Source organism: Macrobrachium rosenbergii, chromosome 36 (assembly GCF_040412425.1).
Source record: "Macrobrachium rosenbergii isolate ZJJX-2024 chromosome 36, ASM4041242v1, whole genome shotgun sequence".
Lineage (NCBI taxonomy): Eukaryota > Metazoa > Arthropoda > Malacostraca > Decapoda > Palaemonidae > Macrobrachium > Macrobrachium rosenbergii.
This window is the reverse complement of record NC_089776.1, coordinates 20,026,282-20,048,178: the sequence shown is the minus strand read 5'-3', so window position 1 is coordinate 20,048,178 and position 21,897 is coordinate 20,026,282. Positions and strand designations below refer to the sequence as shown.

The 21,897-nt window shown below is 36.4% G+C and overlaps 1 protein-coding gene and 1 long non-coding RNA gene across 5 annotated transcripts in view; both read left to right on the top strand.

Annotated features, from left to right (window-relative positions):
• LOC136825010 (partitioning defective 3 homolog) overlaps positions 1 to 21,897 on the top strand; it is a 471,362-nt gene that overhangs the window by 107,567 nt on the left and 341,898 nt on the right. The gene's annotated exons all lie outside the window — the stretch shown is intronic.
• Positions 9,418 to 11,742, top strand: LOC136825009 (uncharacterized). Its single transcript, XR_010849206.1, has 2 exons — positions 9,418 to 10,425; positions 10,629 to 11,742. It is a non-coding gene; the product is annotated as an uncharacterized lncRNA (long non-coding RNA).

Sequence of the window (21,897 nt, the reverse complement as noted above, 5' to 3'; positions counted from 1 at the left end):
TATAGACATTTAAGCACAATGTAATGTAATTAAAAGAAAATTTGATTAGTTCCACGTAAGAACGCGGATTTGAAGTAAAAATAATACAATGGTTACATTTCATGTGGGGTGAACAGGAGATACCGAATATTTATTCTTGTCTAATGACTTTCGCCAGATCATACAGTTGTTTATTGTGTGTACAAATCAATGGTAGACGCAATGGCGCTTCATATTTCGTAAAGGATTTTAAACCCCTGGTTTCGTGAATGTGAACAGGGATGTGTTTTTATTTTATATTTTTCTGATGAACCATACAGAATAGTGCCATTGATTACGTCATCGTGTTTACGAATGAAGAACATCTCTTGCGTCATTGTACATTGTAGAAGTAATGGCGCTTTGTATTTAGTGTCTGAAAATGCAGTTTCTCGTCTTACCTCCCGGAGTTGCTACGAATTTGAAGACTTTGAAAATTTGTTGATTTTTTTAAGATATTGATTGATATATTTATATATATTAATTTTTGTATTGGGCCATGAGAAATTACGATTCATACATTTTTATGATAATTTTCGTATGCAATTATTTTTATCGATGGGTATCAGTGAATAGTTGAGAAATTAAGTTGTTTTTACCGTAAAGTAAGGAAGTGTGTAAATACAGGGTAATGATATGATCATGACAGGTTTCCACTTCCGTAATTACATTTCGACAAGACAAAGTGAGAGTCTCGTTAGGGATCTTTACTTCATCTATTTTCAGTTTTATATTAGTGAAATGTAGTGAATGCTTCCAAAGGGAAGTTTTGTTTCATACCATTTTATTTATATCAGAAGATTTTAAATGTTTTCGGTACAAACCCTTTTCAGTTTGTGAATTCTCGGAGCCTGTACAGAGAACTCTTGGAATACTTCGGTTGATTTAGGTATAAAGGAGGTAACATAACCGGAATTTACAGAAATATTCATGTCAGCCACTTCTTGTAATCGCTACTGCATTGCTGTTGTTGTTATCGTTACGTTTAAATATTCACGGGTCTACTGAGCTGATGGACACCGAGGGAAGTTAATGGTAAATAATTTAGAGAAAGCTCATGGGGTATGTAGTTGAAATGTTTCTTTTCCTTATTTTGTAAGAAATTGCTGGATGACTCATGAAATGTAGAAATTTCTCTAAAACAATTTGTAATGCAGCTAATACGATTTTTACGCACACTTACTTTTTTGTCATGGTTTTAGGAAATCGAAAAAGCAAGTGATTTCGCGTATTTCATCATCAGAGGGAAGTCATTTTGTTCCGCATTTTGGAGACCAGCATTCCTCGGAGGGCTTTAATCGACGACCATTGCTCTGCAGACTACTCTGCTCCCTTTACTGCAGACGATTAGAATGTTTCACCTCTCTCCCGGCTTCCGTTTTCCGTGATCCATATAATCTTTCAACATGCCATCGTTGTTGTTTGTGATTAAGGTGGCATTATACCAGCACGTAAATCACTATTCCATCGTAATAAAGTCTATACATTAACTCCTCGTGGTTTTTGTTCGCTTCTATTTTTGTTTCCGTTGTGCTTGGGCTAGGTAAGGCAACTAAGCGGTTCAGTTCACTCTGCCTTACTTTTTTTGGTTGAAGGATGCAACTTAATTTTTATTTGATTTGAGAGGTTTACGTTAAACAGAAAAGAATGCTCACGTGATTTCCTTAAAGGAGACGTGAAATGTTTAAAAATTGTTTCATTGCTGGAATTTACGATACCCGGCGTCCGTTGGCTGATGGATTGAGCTCGATAGTGGCATGTGGAAACAGCAGAACCGTTTCGACCGGATGTTGTGGCGCTTACGGACTTCACGTTTCCAATCGATCCGTGAGAGAGAGAGAGAGAGAGAGAGAGAGAGAGAGAGAGAGAGAGAGAAGATTGTGTGTTTTTAATTGATCATTGAAGTTCATGATGTATCTGACTCAAGGTTTGAATATAGTTTTGCAACTGTGCCTAATGTCAGGATTTAAATTTAGCTTAATTTGATTTTGATTAATGGCAGTGAGAGAGAGACAACCTGAGCAATGATTCCATCCCCCTGGGTGTCGGAGATTACCTTGTCGAGTGAGAATTGCGCCCTTATGCTAATTGTTGAAGTGGCAATCCTTACTTAATAGTTAAAGCATTCCTCTTTTGGGGGTTTCATGGAGTTCGCGATTGGCTTTTGTCAGAGGAAAGAACTTCTTGGTTAATTACTTATTTGAAACTGCTTGGTTGTACATACTTTCTGTGATTGTTACGATATTATCATATACATCATTTTTATTAAGTTTGTTATTCAGCAGGACATTTTTCTAAAGGTTATTTTTCAGGATGACCGTTTTATTCCAGATTGGAGTAATTTCACGACGTACTGTTATTTGCTTGTGTTTGGTATAAGTTCACGTCTGCCTGTTGAGACTTTTTTAATGCAAACTGCATTGCAACGACTTTGGTCATCGACGCCGACCGCTGCATGTAAAAAAAAAAAAAAAAAAAAAAGACTGCCGTTGTTAAACCGCAGGACGAAAACTGCACCGGCTGACGGTTAAGTTTCAAATTTTCAGTTAATTTATTTACTTAGAGAGAGAGAGAGAGAGAGAGAGAGAGAGAGAGAGAGAGAGAGAGAGAGAGAGAGAGAGAGAGAGAGAGAGAGAGAGAGATTATGTTGGTGTTCCATAAACCTGGATCAAGTAAGGTTATACTAAATCTGTTCTGTATTGTATATCTTATCAACTTTCCCATGTGTTTTTTTGTTTGTTTGTTCCCGTTTTACCGCTGTGTGAATTTATTTTTTATTCAAGAATAACAGCTGCTTTTACCTTGGGTAATATTGTTTCATTCTCACTTACTTTCATTACGAGTTCTGAACTACGTAGATGCATGTAAGTTTAAGGAGAATGAGTTTTTTAAGCCTGGAAGACTGACCTATGAAGAGGCCCGCTACCACGATTAAGCGATGGAGTAGGGTATTAAATTAACGACTGGTACGAAATTGGCCCACCCACGAAACCGTCGTTATGAAGGACGTTATTAGCATCTTCGTGGCTATCGTCATCATCGCGTAACCAGCGCTGCTTCGAAAGGTCATGACAGAATCTTGAAAGGTGATATAGGGAAAGGTGTATGGCGAAGGGTAAGCGGGATGGGTGGGACCGGGCGGTTCTGGGATTGGGGGTTAGATGAGGTATAAACTCCAGTCGTGTGTGTGTGTGATCCCAAGCCTTCGGTGTCGTAGTGACGTCACGAGTCACGTGATTTCCTGCTCTTAATGACACCAGGATTTGAAGCTTTCGAAAGGTCGTTGAACAAGGAGGAAGGAAGGTAGACTCGTGTCTGTTGGAAGAGCAGAGGGACAACGCTCGTAGCTTTATGTCCTTTACTGAAAGTTGCAAGATTTTGTTTTTAAACATAACTAATTAAGGCCTCGTAGTATCTACAGTATATGGTCGTTAAAATTTTATGCTGATTTTTGCGATGTTGCTTCATATAGTGAAAAGGGTAACTTTGTGTTTGAACGTTAGTCGCGTAGGTGACTCATGCAAGCAACGAGGATTTTCCATCTCGTCTCTCTCTCTCTCTCTCTCTCTCTCTCTCTCTCTCTCTCTCTCTCTCTCTCTCTCATATATATATATATATATATATGTGTGTGTGTGTGTGTGTGTGTTATATATATATATATATATATATATATATATATATATATATATATATATATATATATATATATATATATATATATATATATATATATGTGTGTGTGTGTGTGTGTGTGTGTGTGTGATTATATATATATATATATATATATATATATATATATATATATATATATATATATATATATATATATATATTTATACTGTATATATATATATACTGTATGTATGTATATGTATATACACACATGAATGGAATCACCTTTGTGAAGGAATTTGGGATATATGACTACCTGAAACTTAGCAAGGATGCGGTCGTCAGTAAAATGTACTCATATTTTGTGGACATGAAGGTTCCTTCAAGAATTCCATTATTCAACCTAAGTTGTGTCCCGTGGTTAGTAGATTCTATAGGTTTTTATGTTGTGCTCTTCAAAGTTGCATGAAAACTTATTGTTAAGCCAGTTTACAATTATGTGGAATCCAGAGGATTGTTGGCTGATAGTCAATAAGTAGATAGGAAGCAGTTAGGCACATGCTATGCTCTTTTAGATTGACATGCCACATGCAAGAGAACCTTGATAAGGGTTTTGAGTTTAGAGTATTTCAAATAGATTTTAATGCTGCTTTCGATTTAGTGAATCATAAGGCACTTATATATAAACTTCAGAATCGTAGAGCGGGTGGATATGTTTTAGGATTGCTTCAGGATTTCCTTACAGGTGTCAGCAGCGAGTTGCTGTTGATGGGATCTTAAGCAAAGAAAGACCTAATTTGTCTGGAGTTCCACAGGGTAATGTTGTTGATCCACTGTTATTTTTAGGGTATAAAAGTGATATGGTTGTTCCATGTAGGGATTAAGGGAAATGAAGAGGCTGATAAAGCAGCTAAAGAAGCGGTCCACATGACAAGAACAAATGTAGACATCCCTATCAGTGACTATACAAGATATATAAAAACAGTCATTGTAAAAAAATGGCAAAATATATGGAACGAAGAACCTGAAAATAATAAATTAAAACAGATAAAATCCAGTGTTGAAAAATGGAGTTCGTCATATCAGAGAGACACACACACAAGTAATTCTGGCACGTCTTCGAATAGGCCATACTCGTTTGACACATGGACACTTAATGAACAGTCCATGTAGCCCTCTTCCCAAATGCCCAGATTGCAATGTGCTGATAACAGTTAAGCATGTACTGTGTGAATGTCCAAAATATAACCTGCAGCGATTATCAAATTTTGGAAATAGACCGATAGCAGAAATTTTGTCAGAATCTTCAACATTCTCAATAGCACCCATTTTAATGTTTATGAGAAGCTGCAGATTAATTGGAAAAATAAAAAAAAAACAATCAATCAGTATAATGAATTTTAAAACAAGTAAATTTTATTATTGTATGTAATTTATTTTGAATTTTGATATACCTTTTTAGTGAGAGTGTATGGAAGCGTGAGTTTAAATGTATTTATTGTGTGAGTGTGTTCCAGTATGAAAGCGTATGCCTTTTACAGCTTTTAATTTCATTTTCATTTTCGTTCATCATCATTGACAAGTGACCTATTAGTCCCCAGTGAGGCTTCTAGCCTAGACTTGTCATTTCATCCTAATCCAAGGGCCAGCCCTACTGAGAGCTGATGGTCAGCTCAGTGGTCTGGTTAAACTATTTTATCTATGAGAGCTGATGGTCAGCTCAGTGGTCTGGTTAAACTATTTTAATAGTAATAATAATGGCCTGGAAAACAAGATTGTTCTGTATATGTCCATGATGAAAGATTTTTGGGTGTAGTAAAGTCTCCACTTACGAGGAATGAAGCTGCCTAAGTCTCAATCGTGGCATGGAGTGGAACAGTTAATGGTGTAGTCAGTGGGGTATGAGGCTGAACCCCAGTAAAACAAAAGCACTATTGATCAGTATATCCCGTACAGATTTTCCACCCCGTCCTCCCCTTGAGGTGGATGGGTCTCTGCTAAATGTGTCTGAAGCTAAAACTATACTTGGTGGAACTTTTGACTCACACCTTACTTTTGAGTGTTAGCAAATGCCACTTGGAAGTTGGGGGGATTGTAAGTAAGGCCTCACGTATTTATAACAGTGATAAAATCATTTCAACCTGTTTCTGGTCATTTGTCCTTTCTTTGTCAGAATACTGTTCTCTGGTGAGGTTGTCTGCCTCTGCTAGAGATTTAAGTCTTAGACGGAGTGGTTTGCGGTAGTAGGTTTGTTTCCTAACATTATCAGTTATGATTTGAACCATCGTGGGATGGCCTCTTGTTTGTCAATTTTTCATAAGTTTTATTTTAACAGATCTTTCACATTCACAGTTGCTCCCTGATCCTTTTTTTCATGCTGAGAGCGACCAGATTTGCTGAACAAAGCACCAATATGCAGTAAATGTGGAACTTTCAGTTCCCGAGGCCCTTTATTCTTCACACTGTTGGACTGTGGAAATCTCCGTGAGGATGCTGTGCAGTTGGAACCGCAAAAGTTCAAGCCAAGATGCAATGCATTACTACCCTAAAGCAATTCTCCTTGTACATTTTTATATATCTATTTATTAATTTGTTAATTTATTTTTCATTTTCTAGTAACCGATCTCTTCTTTCTGTATTTTCTATTACCTTCTGTTACTTCTTTCTTATAAACACCATATTACTTGGAAGCTTGAATTTCAAGTCAGTGGCCCCATTAGGTTTGTTCCATATGAATAGGGATCATAATCTGAATAATAATGGTAATAATAAGCTAACTGCAGATGTTTGTTGACCCTGACACAGACATTTGAAGCTGTGACTCACCATGTAGTCTTTAGAAATTTTTGTTGAAAGCATCAGTAGCACCCTGATTAAGATCAAGCACACTGCATGGAGCACCGAAAAAACTGCTATTCAAGCCCATATTTTTGTAAAGGCCAAATGTCAACCACGTGTGATTGTATGAGAAATAAAAAATGATTCCCCTCATGACTGGATTTTAGTATTTGGATACTTGATAAAATTGAGTTAATTTTTTTTAATCCAGGCATTGTCCTATGTTTGCCATAGCCTGTAGCCTTTCACACATATAGGAACAAGACTGTCAATGTTCTTTTGAAATCACTCTCTCTCTTGTGATTGCTCCGCTGTAAAGATGATAGAAGAGACTATGGATCATAGAGGTGCTATTTTGCTGGGTATACCAGGAAGTGCATAAGTTAGATTTGCTTTGAGGAGGAAGACAGATGAGAGGAGATTTGTTAGTGGAAATACAGTGTGGGTTTAGATGAGGATTAGGGTGTGTGGCTCAGTTGCTTAAATTTTTATGAAAGTAGAGATAACATGTTGTAAGAGAAAGTTTATGATAGAATTGATACTGAAGAATTGTGGAGCGTGTTTACAATGTATGGTGCTTACGATAAATTGCTGAGAACAATCAAAAGTGTTTTTAATGGCAGTTTGTAGACAGGACAGTGACTGGCTTGTTGTAAAACAAGCCTGATAAACGTTGTGTTATGTCTCCATGACTAATATTTTTCTCGATGAAGTGATGCAAATAGTTAGAGAAATGACGTTGTAGTTGCTAAGTTGAAAGATAAGGAGATGGGTCATGAATGAAATGTGGAATGACTGATCTTTGCAGGTGATACTACACTGATTAGAGATAGTATTGTACATGAAGAACTGAAAGATGAGAAATGTGGAGATATGTAGAATGGTTAGCATAGGTTAGAGGATGGATCAGGGTGTTTTGAGATGGTTCAGTCATGTCGAAAGAAAGGTGATAGACTTGTGAAAACACTATGCGGTGTGGAAATATTGGAAGGTGCTGCAGTTGTGGAAATTTTCTGCACAGGGGATCACCCTCGATTTAATAGTTTGAGTGTAATTGTGGCAATGATAATATTCCTTTTTCATGGGAAACATTCAATACTTGGGGGTGTTGTATGATGTTGGAAAAATTCATATTATATTATGTTGTTTGATGCTGGAAGAATTTACATTTTATGCTTGTAATTTGTTGATTTCCGCTTATGGGAAGTTTAAATTTAACAATAAACAGTACAACAAGAAGACTGGACATGATCACTCTTGTTTATTTGCACGCCATATCAATCCACCTTGTATTTTATCTGATTATTTCCTGTATGTTCACATTTAATCTGATTATTTCGTTTTTAGCAGGAGGTTCTTTCAGTTGCTGACGATTTTAATCCAGTTTGCGAATGTTAGTAGGTACAGGGAACCGTAATTTCTTTGCAGAGCACCCGCTTACTTACATTAACCTTTTCAGAACGTTTTTCAGTTAACATTATTATGTAGGAAATGGCTGAACGACTTTCTGCAACATGACTTAGGGCCTCTATCGTTCCCTCATGCGGTATCTGATTTGTAAAAACAACTATAATTCGCAGGATATGGTTCTAACGGTAAAAAAATGTGGAGAACTTCTTGATAACTTGCATATTAACGTTGAAAGTACTAGTAATTATAATGATACAAGAAAAATCGCACTTAATCTATCAGTAACGATGTTATTAGCAGTTGCAAAGTTATTAAGTAATCATGAACTTCATTCCAGCCATACGAAAAAGTGGAAAGATGTATTCATTTATTTTATGATCTTTCGCGTCACCCCACAGGAAACATTAGGTTACGTGACCTTTTTAACGTGAAGGCTGACCTCAAGGAAACCATGGGACACCTGGGGCCCCTTTGCTTTGGAAAGCGCCGGTGACAATGATCGCTGACTTTCCCATGGGTTTCGCCCTCTGCTTTGATATTTGTTATTATGCTTAGAGGTTACGGAGGTTGGATAACGCATGGGGAAGGTTGCGAGAAAGGTTGGGAATTGAAGAGCCTTGACTGGACTGCATAGGAAAGTCGTTGAATTCAGGCAAATCCTCCGGGGAAAATTCGGGATGGGATTTTGGCGAGGGGCGTTGAGGTGACATTTGCGAAGCGTTTTCAATGGCAAGGCAGGTAGATAAACTCCCTTGGAAAGGTGACTGTACAGTAAAAATCTTCGGTCATTCCGTTCATCCTGTGATCCGTCGAGTTGAACACACACATGTTCGCATATATCGTCGACGTTTCCACAAACCGTCGAAACGCACATTTTGGGCAAAATGAGTTATTACTACTACAAAAACAAGCATACTTTGATCTTTAATGTCACAAACTTTCAAATTGATATCTCAAGTGGTTTTCGAGATATAAAATATCAATACTGTCGAATACCGGCATTTCACACTAAATCAATTTCCACAAAGTGACGAATGTTCGATTCGTCACCTTGTGAAAACGTGAGGCTTCTCGAATGCGCACTTTGTTTTTTCACAAAGTGCAGCATTGTTAATTAAAACCACCTGGTTGCTCTGTATGATAACTTTTTATATTGATATGATGGTACTATGCTTATTTATATGTAACAGCTTGTATCTGATAATCATAAACTTTACGGAGTCTGCTGTTCAATTTCAGAAAAGAAATAATAATAGAAATATTATGGAAAGAATATATACACACATACATATATATACTGTGTATATATACAGTATATATATATATATATATATATATATATATATATATATATATATATATATATATATATATATGTATGTGTGTATATATATTTCTTCTAAAAAGCCAGAGAATTTGCCCTTTAGCCATTTATAAAAGAAATCCAGCCCATGTGCAGTAGAATTTCGTTGATGTGAATCCCATGCTGAACGCACCTGGGTCAAGAAGTGGTTAATAAAAGAGATATCATCAAGCTCCTTAAGGTTCAAAATATTTCCAGTGTTTTGCCCCAGATAGTGATGATGATATACCTTTGTCAAAATTAGCCAAGAAAAATACCTCAAACGACTATGATTATGAGGATTCTGATATACCACTCACTACCATCAAACAGAATCTTGAGAATGACAGTTCTTCCTTGGATGTTAGTGATACATTTAGTTCAGAGTGTGATTCAATCAGTGATCCAGTGTATGTACCGAACACTGATGACCTTATATCCGAGGATGAAATATCACAAATTGGTATATGTGACAGTGAAGGTTGTATGAGTGATGTGTTTGCAGTTTTTGCAAGATCTGAATGTCAAAAGCTACTTTGTTTTTCTCATTTTGAAAACAACGACAGTTGCAAAACTTACAGTGTGATAAGTAAGAATTGTGATAAAGCGTGTGCAAAATATGAGAATGTCTTAGGAAAAGAAACTGTTTCTGATTCTGTTAGTGCAGCATATCCTGAATAGTTTGAAGTTGATGGATTTGCAAAACAACCAAGTGGAATGCCGCCATTAAAGAGGGATAACTTTTCAGAAAAAAAAGGGCTTCGAAAATTGTGCAAAGAAAATCTTAACTGTGGTTATGCATACACAAGTGTACAAAATAAGAGAGAGATACCAGCAAGAAGAAACCTGAAGCCATGATGCTTAAAAAAAAAAAAAATGTGCAATGTTAGAGGTCTGTGCTGTATAATGAAATAACAAATGAAGAAAGAAATACCATTCTCAGTGGTTTTTATGATTTAAGAAGTGTTACAAAGCAAAGGGAATGGTTATGTCAACATGTTCAAGCTACTGACACCAAGAACGATAAAGATATGAAATTGAGCCGTAAAACCACAACTTACATTTCTTACCATAACCCGACGGTAGAAAACTACGGGTGTGTAGAGTGATGTTTTTAAACACACTAAATATCAGTGAAAGGCAAATTAGGACAGCCATTAAGAAACTGTCATCAGATGAAACTGTACAAGAAAAGGGTCGTGGAGGTAGAAGGGAGAAAATAAAGAAAAGGGATAAAAGACAAACTACTGGTGATAGAGCACATTAATAGACGCCTAAGGATGGAGTCACATTATTGTCGTAAAAGCTCCACCCAACAAACTTTATATCCCGATTTGACAATCACCAAAACGTATCAACTTTATACCGAAGACACCAGTGGAGGTGAAGTTAGCTTTTCTTTTTACAGGAATATATTCAAAACTCAGAAGTTAAAATTTCATGTGCCCGAAAATGAAGTAGAGATGAGCGAGAGGAATTTAAATTTCGATATGAAAACATAACAAAAAAAAAAAAAAGAATTAGTTACAGAAATAAAGAAAACAATAAAGGAGAAAGCCAAGTCGAATAATGAACTAATTGCTGCGAATATCGACCTGAAACAAGTATTATATTTGCCTAAATCTCTCCGCAATGAACTCTTTTACAAAAGAAAACTGTCATGCTATAATTTTACTATACATAATTTAGGAAATGCCGAGGGTTCTTGTTTCCTTTAGCATGAAGGAATTGCTAAACGAGGAGCAAATGGAATTGCTTCTTGCATCAGAAGCTGGCTAGCAGAAGCAGACAAGAATTCAAAGTACAGTATACTAATGTTGTCTTTTTTTGTGATGGATGTGCCGGGCAAAACAAGAATTCCATACTGCCAGCTATGTTGCTTAACTTTTGGAGAATTCAATTTCAATAAAGCAAATCGCTGTGTACGTCTTTGAAACAGATCATGGTTAATGTGAAGGAGACTCAGTGCATAGCAGTACTGAGAGGGCAATGAAAAGGGCATGAGATATTTTCACCCCATCACAGTTGGCAATGGTTATTAGACTTGCTAGGAAAAATCCTTAGAAGGTGATACAACTGGAACCAAAAATGATCACCGACTGAAAGGATTGTTCTCAACAACTTAGGATTCTCCGAATTAGGTCATCTGACGAGGGCTTACCAGTCGACTGGACAAAGATAATGCAACTGCATTTGGCTAGAGAAAAGAAAGGAAAATTTTCTACAAAGCCTCCCATTCTGCCCAGGATTTTCAAACATTATCACTGATTGACTCTCGAACCACAGGGAAACAGAAATCCAGAGTGTTAAGCAACCACAGCACATTATTCAGGCTGTTAAATTATCAAGTGCTAAATTTAATGACCTTTTGAGCTTTTGTAGTGGAACAATTCCTGTTATTAGCAATCCTGATCACATTTCGTTTTACCGTAATTTCCCTCATTACTAAAAAAGCTTAGTAGTTATATCTAGAACAGACATGCAGTGTAATGCTTTCAGTGAAAATAAACTATTTCCATCAATATTGAAGGACTTTTACCCAATAAAAATTATTATATATATATATATATATATATATATATATATATATATATATATATATATATATATATATGTATGTGTGTGTGTGTGTGTATCAAACAAATAAATGTGTATATATTTACCGTCTCAGCCTATATCATACGTATTTATAAGAAAAAAAATTTCAATCTTGTATTCGGTGTGTGACGAATGTCCATTATGTCATGTAAAAATGTCACCACAAAGTGACGAATAGAGTCGAAGCGTTAACGCGGTGAGTCAGTCAGTTTTCACAAACTGACGAATATCTTTGGTAAACATTATTAAGAAATCTTTATGAATTTAAGAAATTGTTTAAACACTGTTTGAAAGTGGTCTTAATCTTATCAACTACCAAAAATCAAAAGTTTACCGACTAAATTACTTGATAAAAAGATGGTATGAAATGGGACAAATCTTTAAACGCGATTTACTCAAGACAAGAATTTTGCCGATTCGACAGTTTGTGGAAACGTCGACGATATATATATATATATATATATATATATATATATATATATATATATATATATATATATATATATATATATATATATATATATATATATATATATATATATAAAATGTGTTAAATGAAGGAAACGAACGTGAGACGTCCATAAGCAAATATTTTCAGATTTTCTCAAAGAAGGAATTTCCTTTGTAAGGGGATGACAGGAGTTAAAAACAGCCTTTCATTGCAGAACCAAAAAGCCACCCGATAGTACAGAAAACTATAAGAAGAGTACTGTACCTGCTATCTATCTAACCATCTGCCTAAATCTATCTGTCGATCTATTGTCTATCTGTCTATCTAATTATGTTTCTGTGTAGATAGATAGCAGGTACTGTTGTTGAAGTTTTCTGCACTACAGGTGGTTAATTGGTTCTGATGTGAAAGACTGAATGAAGCAATGACTAGATTGTATTTTCCCTGAAGCCATCCCCGACCAGGGCAAACTCCTCAGTTGGTAAAATCAGAAAATATTTGCATACGAGCATCTCGCATAAGCTTCCTTCAGCCAGCGCATAATAATGTGGCGGGGTCTTATGCAAAGGAAGTCCCTTCGTTGTAAGATGAGCAGTTTCGACAGGATAGCGTTACCGTCCGTCGATGGATGCTGGCCCCCTTATGTGGCCCATATGTGGCCCTTCTGGCCGGAAATCATCTCGTGTTCTCACTGCATGTGCCGGAAGTAGTTGAGAGGGCACTTAGCGAGGCTGGGAGGTGGTTGACAGCATTTGCAATGCCAGTCAAGTACAGTGATATCGGGATGTTTTGTAAGATACATACATATATATATATATATATATATATATATATATATATATATATATATATATACATACATACATACATACATACATACATACATACATACATACATACATACATACATACATACATACATACATACAAACGCTTGTCCCTAGAAAGCCTAAGATCCAAATGGAAGAATATGAAGAAATTGCGAAGGCCGTAGCAGGATTCGAACCCTCATTCGGAGTATCAGAACGAGATCACGTTACCAACGTGACCACGAAAAGGATCTGTAGTGACAAGCGTATCCAAAATGCGCGAAGAATTTGAGAATTTAAGAGGGTGTGGTGGTTATTATATATATATTATATATATATATATATATATATATATATATATATATATATATATATATATATATATATATATATATATATATATATATATATAAAGGTAACAAATGTTACTTAATATTGAATTCTCTTTACCTTGAGAATAACATACGTTTAAGCCTCTAAGGGGAATAGAATTGATAATTGTTTCCTACCAGTGACGATTCGAACGTGTGCCCTTTGGTTTAGACGCAGTGATAAACCGTCTACTTTATTTTTTATGTACCGGTAAGTTACCGGTAAGTGATATTTGTGGATCAAAATGTGAGTATGAAAATTTACGTGTGTATAAATAACGGAATTACTGTATATATACAGTATGTATATACTTACAATATATATGTGTGTGTGAATGAGTGTGTGTATGTATAGACATTAAAGGCAGAAGACTATATCTGAATTATTTTATTATATTGGTTGGTTACTGAGCAGGACATATGTTGTAAGTTTATGGTACTGTATCGACAATGTTCCGATGGTGCCCTTTGTTGTAGGTTGTAAGGTTTCCCAAAACAATGAACCACGTGCACAGATTAGATATGCCTGCTTTCGCATTTTTTCCCGTTCAGTATTGCTAAGGATTCCTGCTGCTCGGTAAAGACCGTCTTTTGTCATCTATACTTGTCATGGTTACGAAAATTACCTGTTCGACGCTATTTCAAAGGTACGGTCTCCTGTATGGCTTCTGGGAGATGACTTCCAAAGTTACTTCGTAAAAATTTCAAGTGCTAAATATAATTGTCAGGGTCTGGACAGACCGGAGGTTGCAAGGCAGTAGAATTCCTTCACACGACGAAACTTCGTGTTAAGGGCTAATTTTTTTCTCGCTCTTTAGGAAAGTCTCTTAATTGCCCTTGTTTTTTCGGATTACAAAGAGGTGGTTTCTCGAATTCGATGAGACTGGTCCTTAAACGCTGTCCGAAAAGTTTGTTTCCCTTTGTATTTGTTTGCCAGTATATTTCATACACAGCATAATCGTAAATTAACGGGGTTTTACGTATCTTGTTTTATAGTTCGATGCTTGAACCGCAGTTGTCCGTAGATTTATATTTTAAAGCGGTCTATAAAAAAGATTATTGTGCGTGTCCCTATATATAAGAAATCCTACAAAACATATTGTGTTCCTTATTTGAAAGTTGCATTCTGGACTAGTGCTCACTTTGCAGCACCCATTGGTACTTGTGATGTCCTTTTAGCCTTGCTGTGTGAAGGTGTGTCTAATCATGGTTGTTTTTCGTCTACAGATGTGGTGGGCCACATTAAACCCACTGTTTGATTTTGGTGTTCATTCCAAAAAGAACACATTGAATTTATGTTTTGTCTTCGAATTTCTCACGCGTTTAACTTAATTCAAGTGACGTCAAATTTTCAATTCACCAATAAGAAATTATTTAGGTACCTTCAAATGTTTTCAGTTATCTACTCTTTAATTTTGAGGTAGCCGTAATTTATTTAATAAGATCCTATGTATTTAATGCAAACTAACCATAAAGCTTGCATAATAATCATCATCATCATCATCATCATCATCCAAGGCAGATTAATCCTGGTGCAGTCGTGTTGACTGTGATCTTAGTGATAGCTGGGAAGTAACTAATTCCAGTTTCCTAGGAATGCATCCCTAGATAAGTGTGCACCAAAGAGAACTTTCAAAAGAAAACAAGTAAAAAATGCACTGAAGTTTCTTAGGCGCAATCAAGTTTTCTGTACAGTGTATAATGCTGTATGAAACTCGCGGCCCGGTTGTGGCCTGTGATGTTGGCTCCTATAGCGGTACCAGACGCACGATCATAAAATAGAATAAAAACTACTGAGGCTAGAGGGCTGCGATTTGGTATGTTTGATGATTGGAGGGTGGATGATCAACGTACCAATTTGCAGCCCTCTAGCCTCAGTAGTTCTTAAGATCTGAGGGCGAACAGACAAAGTGCGGATGGACAGACAAATAGCCATCTCAATAGTTTTCTTTTACAGAAAACTAAAACCATGATTTATAGTTTCTGATGCTCAAGATAATCATCTCAGTCAGATTAGGTTGTGGAGTTTCAAATATTTGTAACTGCAAAGAAGGTTGTATTTATTTTCTGGTCATTTTAATCATCCAAAATTGTAAGACGGCTGACATGTGGCCGTTTGTGAAATAGAGCTTCAGAAGACCGAAATGAGAATGAAATTCACAAGACCTTGAGGCCATTTAGGGAGTAGCACCAAAAATTTCCAGTTACAGTTGTACAACGCGAAACCCAGATTACTCAAGAAATTTATGACGTTGACTTGCGGCTTCTCGGAAGTAGCACCCATCTTTTCTAAGCCGAAGACTACTTCTCCTGTATCAATTTGGAAGAAAATCAGTGATGGCCAACTTAAAGCCACTTTGGGAGAAATAAGCTGTGACTGCATAGGTATAGCATACGGGACTTGATTATATTACGGCTGTACTTTCAAAATAGCGCAATTTTAATTTAAAGTTCTCTGGCGGTGAACCTTTACCAAACAGGTCTTTCGTGACATTTTCATTTCACAATATTGGAACAATTGGGATAAGAAAATAACGGTGTAGGTGCCTCTTTATATCCTTTGAAGTCTAACGGTATAAATAGCTCATAACCTTGGAATGATCTTAATGGCGTAATCAGCGCTGAAAAGGTCAGTGTCTGGAACATCGTATGACAGCTGGGAATCGGAAAGTGAAGAGTGTAGGTGTGAACGCGCCTGATGATCTAATTGCAAGTACGTGAGACACGACGTTACGTGTTATGTCAACTGTTGTTTTGTGAAGGGAAGGGGGGGGGGGTGGGCTGGGGGAGCCAGTGAATCCCACTTCCCCCAAACCCACCCTCTCCTCACGCCCTCATTTCCCCTTCCTTTTTTCCTTCCCTTCTTTTCATGACATATTCCACCCTCCTCCTCTGACCCTCTTTTCACTGTCTCCCTGTCTTTTTTTTTTCCTCTCCAATCACATCCTGGTTTTTTTTTATTCCTTCCTCATTCACCTCTCCTTGTAAGTCTTCTTTTCCTATCTTCCTCTCTTCATTCGGTTACTCGTATCTCTCTTTCATCATACTCCTGGTCGCGTTGCTAACAATTTTCATTATATTTATTCTATCTTTTTCATAAAAGTGCATAAATCTGGGAGAAACTCTTTCTCTCTCTTACTGGCACGGAAGCGAACCTCAAATTTGTCAGTGTAGACTCTTCAGTGAGAACCGAGGTTGTCGCATATTCTTTGTGCTTTATTTAACGTCGTCGGTGGTGGCTAAAGGGTTGGGTCACCCTGAGGAATTCCAATGTTGTTGTGGGCGGAGTAGGCGTTGCAAGGAAGTAAGTAGTCCAGGTGTTGCAATGGATTGTGCGTTTCCGAAAGTGTTGGGAGTATAATTATAAGTATCTATTTTTTCTACAAATAATTTGTAGTGTATTCAGATCTCTTTCTCTGTGGCATTTAACAGCATCATCAGCAATAGCAACGTTAATAAGAAGTTGGTAAAAAGAGAAACTGATCGTATTGTATTCATTCCAGTCCTGTCAGTTATTATGTAGTCGCTACAATACTGCAAATTCTTAACGATTCGAACAATAGAACGAACACTAGCGTTTCTTATACTGGATAATGCTCGCGTGCAAGTTATGTCTTCTGTGTTCTTAGGTGTACAAAATAACTGAACTTATGGAATTTCTGTCACAGACACACACACACACGAATATATATATGTGTGTGTATTGTGTATGTATTGTGTATGTGAAAATGCTTATGATGCAAATGGCAGTCTGTAGACGTTGAGGTATTCATGGTTTTGATATTTCGTCGTGATATGCGTTTAATTGTTCTATTGTGGAATGATACACTTTTTTTTTTTTTGCTTACCGTCTTGTTCGTAATAAAATTCTTTCTATACAAAAAGGAATCTCTGCTTTTGGGTTACGTCTGCCAGATGTCCTTTCGAAGGCTGTTAGTGGATGCTTAGTGGGTTATTTTTTTTTTATTTCCTTTTCTCTTTGTTTTTCTTTATCTTTGTTCTTTTAAGAGGCTTGTGTCTAATTTAGTTGTGGTTGCGTGTAAATGGTTTGCTGAATTAAAATTCAGCAGTTTCTTATCATTGTCGTTTTTGTCTCCAGTCCTTAGTATTGTTTTCACCTTTTTCTTGTTAATTTTTTGTCTTCATTCTTCTCTCTATGAAGTCAGTTTTTTACTTTTTCTTAGTCATGTCAATTGTTTTCGTTTTCATTCCTTTCTCTTTCTTGTCAGTTTTTTCGTTTGTACTTTACTTTGTCTTCTCAGTTAGTTTACTTTTTGTATTGTCATTATTTTCTATGTCTTTCGCTTTTCTTTACAAGTTTTTTGTGCTTTTTTAAAAATGTTTCTTCTTGTGTTTTCAGTTCTTTTCGTTTTCACTCTTTTTTCGGTCTTAAAAGTTTTTATTTCCATTTGAACTTCTCGTTGCTGTGATCAAGCTGTGACGGTTAAGCTATCCTATTTCCTCTCAGTCATATTCATTTCTTCTTCTTTGTATTTTACCCCTTTGCCCTCTTTCTCTCTGTCGCCATCATATCCCACCGTTCTTCATTTCAACTTAACTTGTTTTGTAACAGTCAGGCCAAGTTTATATCTTAGTCGCTATCCTGTTTCTCCCTCCATCGATTCTCTTTCATCATTATGTATGTTTTTAGTGGCCTTCTCTCTTATTCGTATTGTTACGTACATCGTCGTTCCTTCTCTACCTTGCAACAGTTATATCATGCTTATATCATCGTCGCTATCCCGTTTCTCCCTGCTTTCGTTCCCTTGTATCACTCTGTCATTTCATCGGCATTTTCTCGTATTTCCATTGTCGTATTTACTTCCGCCCCTCCCCTTCTCGTTTCGTTCTTTTCTTCCCAGTAACGGTTACGTAAATACTTCTAAGTTGCCTTCGTCGTGGCTGGAAATATCGTATGTGGGAAGGGCTGGGGTTTTTGGGGGGGAGAATCACGCTCTTCATGACTGCATTCATTGGACCGTTAAAATGATTAAGATTCTGTTTGATATCATGAATTTTAGAATAGAATGCGCTCTTGCATGGTGAAACTGTAGAATGCGCCTTATTCGGAGAGGTTGTCTTTCAGTGCATCTATAAAAGAGTGGAACCTTTCACTTTATTCGTCTCTAGGGTAGGTTTGAAGGTGATGAGATATATTATGTTCATAGGATTTACCCTTTGAGTAAAATTTTTGAGACATTGTATTTACCCTTTAAGTAAAATTTCTGAGACATTGTTAAAAACCATAGAAATTTCAAAGGGATTGCCGTCATATGAAAGAAAAGGGATTATTGAAGTTTAAGCAGAGTAGTTTAGACAAATTTATTAGGACGCACAAAGCTCTAATCAGGTCGCTAATTTTGCTTTTAATAGATTTTGCATAGGAGGTTACCACGTTATTGCATTTTCGTTCAGGAAAAGTTGAATGTGTTGTGAAAGACTTACCTTCCCATTAAAAAAAAATGTTTAAATACATAGAGAGAGAGCGAGAGCGAGAGCGAGAGAGAGCGAGAGCGAGAGCGAGAGCGAGAGAGAGAGAGAGAGAGAGAGAGAGAGAGAGCATTAACTTAGTTTAACCAGACCACTGAGCTGACTTTCAGCTCTCACGGGGCTGGCCCGAAGTATTATAATAAAATACCACATAGGCACACGTTCTCATACTGCAACACATACACGCAATAAATAATTTACTCATGCTTCCACACTAAAAAGGTGTATTAAAATTCATAATAAGTTAAGTAATATTTAACAAAAAAATTTAATTTAAATTCGACCAGACCACTGAGCTGACTTTCAGCTCTCACGGGGCTGGCCCGAAGTATTATAATAAAATACCACATAGGCACACGTTCTCATACTGCAACACATACACGCAATAAATAATTTACTCATGCTTCCACACTAAAAAGGTGTATTAAAATTCATAATAAGTTAAGTAATATTTAACAAAAAAATTTAATTTAAATTCGACCAGACCACTGAGCTGACTTTCAGCTCTCACGGGGCTGGCCCGAAGGATTAGAATAAAATACCACATATGCACACGTTCTCATACTGCAACACATACACGCAATAAATAATTTACTCATGCTTCCACACTAAAAAGGTGTATTAAAATTCATAATAAGTTAAGTAATATTTAACAAAAAAATTTAATTTAAATTCGACAAATGCTATAAGTGTTTTCGTGCTTTTGTTATTTACTTGTTTTTATATTTTATTAATTAAACCACAGTTCCTCATGAACAAGAAAATCGGAACGACTGAAAATGTAAAAGATTCCGACAAAATTTCTTTCATTGATTTATTTCCAAAAGTTGACAGTCGCTGTTGGTCACACTTTGGACACTCATACAACACATGCCTGACCAGAGAGAGAGAGAGAGAGAGAGAGAGAGAGAGAGAGAGAGAGAGAGAGAGATACAAGATGACTCAGGATATATTTTGAACTTAGGGTTTCAGCGAGAAGAATATAGTTGATTTTGTTTAGTAAATGATTCGTTGTGCTCATAATGCAAATAATGAATTTTAAACGGCACGTGCAGTATTGCCTGTATACGTGCAACCTAATAGATGCTTGGCAGACGTTTAGTTTCCTCATAAGTAAAGAGACAAATGGGTATTTTGACCTCAAAATTATTTTGGGTTTGCAAGCAAGAGGAGCAGCGATAATCAGTGCCAAGAATGCGCAGCATCGCTTGTCTCAGGTGGCCTTGTGTGGGCGTATGGAGATTGTCGAAATGGCAGGGAGAGGTTAACTGTAACAGATTTTTCTATATTTTTTCCGTATTGTAAGATCATTTGTCATTTTTAATGTTAATGTGGCTACGTACTGTACTGCCATCACGTTTGCAGTCCAAACGGCACATATTCGCGCATTCTGGATATACAATTGGCTTAATGACCAGGGCATTAGGTGATGTGCTAATTATCAGAACTGTTAAGACTCGTATCCTCTGAATGTGGTCATTATATTGGTTTATGAATGTTTGGCTGATACGTATGTCAATACCGGCGTATTATTTTAGGATCAGGTTGAAAGTCCCACGCTCTACTTTTCCCTGGTACTTAGTAACTACTGGGTACTTAGTCCGTTTATTCTTGGGGCCAGAAGGCACTGTGTAATATATATATATATATATATATATATATATATATATATATATATATATATATATATATATATATATATATATATATAATATATATAAATAAATATACATATATATATATATATATATATATATATATATATATATGTATATATATATAAATATATATATATATATTATTTATTATATATACAGTATATATTCATTTTAAGCAAGTTGAGCCTTAACGTATAAAGACGACATCGTCATCGCATGGGGCCCAGACTGGAGATGCATTTTGTATGCGGAAGCAATATGACCATAAGAAGAAGTCTGGTGTGAGATAATTTGGGATCAGTGACGTCGCTTTGCGTCCTTGGGGGCCGCTCCGATCGTCCCGTGATTACGAAGAAGTGTGATGGATGGAAGGTGCTAATAATTGCCGTAATTTTCTTACCAAAATTTTTCTGAAATTGTTGGTATATTTTTAACCTTGTGTTTAAATTGGCGTAGGTTGAGTTTATGTTTGAATTTATGAAAGTTTTCATTTCGTGTCAGCCGGAAATGTTGGAAGTATTTATACGGCGTTGGTTTTATCATTATCCCCATCGTCATCTTGACACATACTTCTTCACAACATCATTACATAGTGGGGTAGAACCCAAATTCATATACCTGTAATTCGTAAGAAAATTCCTTTAATTTTAATATGGAAAGCTGGATGACTTTAAAATTCGGATATTGTTTTGATTGACATGCATATACTTGAGGATTTATATGTTACTAATCACTGTATTATTGATATTACTTTTCAATTATTATAGTTATTTTAATTTTTGCTGATAAAACAGCAGCCAACCAGTATACCATCCCATCCGACTTCTACGTCGTAAGATTAGCAGCCCTCGATTCACCTGTTCCATGAGTATTTACCTCCTTCTGCCTCCAGGCTTTGAATTTTGTTCTTTGTTTCCTTCCGGCCCGGGTGAAACAGGGCCGGAAGTTGCCTTTCCATTGGCCTTCGCTCAAGTATTTCTTCGAAATTAATTCGTAGCTCATGAAGAACTCTCAGTCTAGATTTACTCTATTTTCACGTAAGACTGAAACTGATGAAGACATTGACAAGGAAATCGTATTTTGTGTGTTGAAATTTAATTGCTGTAGTTTGCTATAGTTCATTTGCTCGTGTTGGTTGTTCTAGAGTTTTCAGATTCCTTTATTTCTTGTTAGCAAGGTGGTAAGCGGCTCCCCCCCCTCTCTCTCTCTCTCTCTCTCTCTCTCTCTCTCGTGCATTTTTCATGAGGAGAAAAATATAAAGTTTGGTCGATCCCCGTAGTCATGGCGGCTAATGGAAACA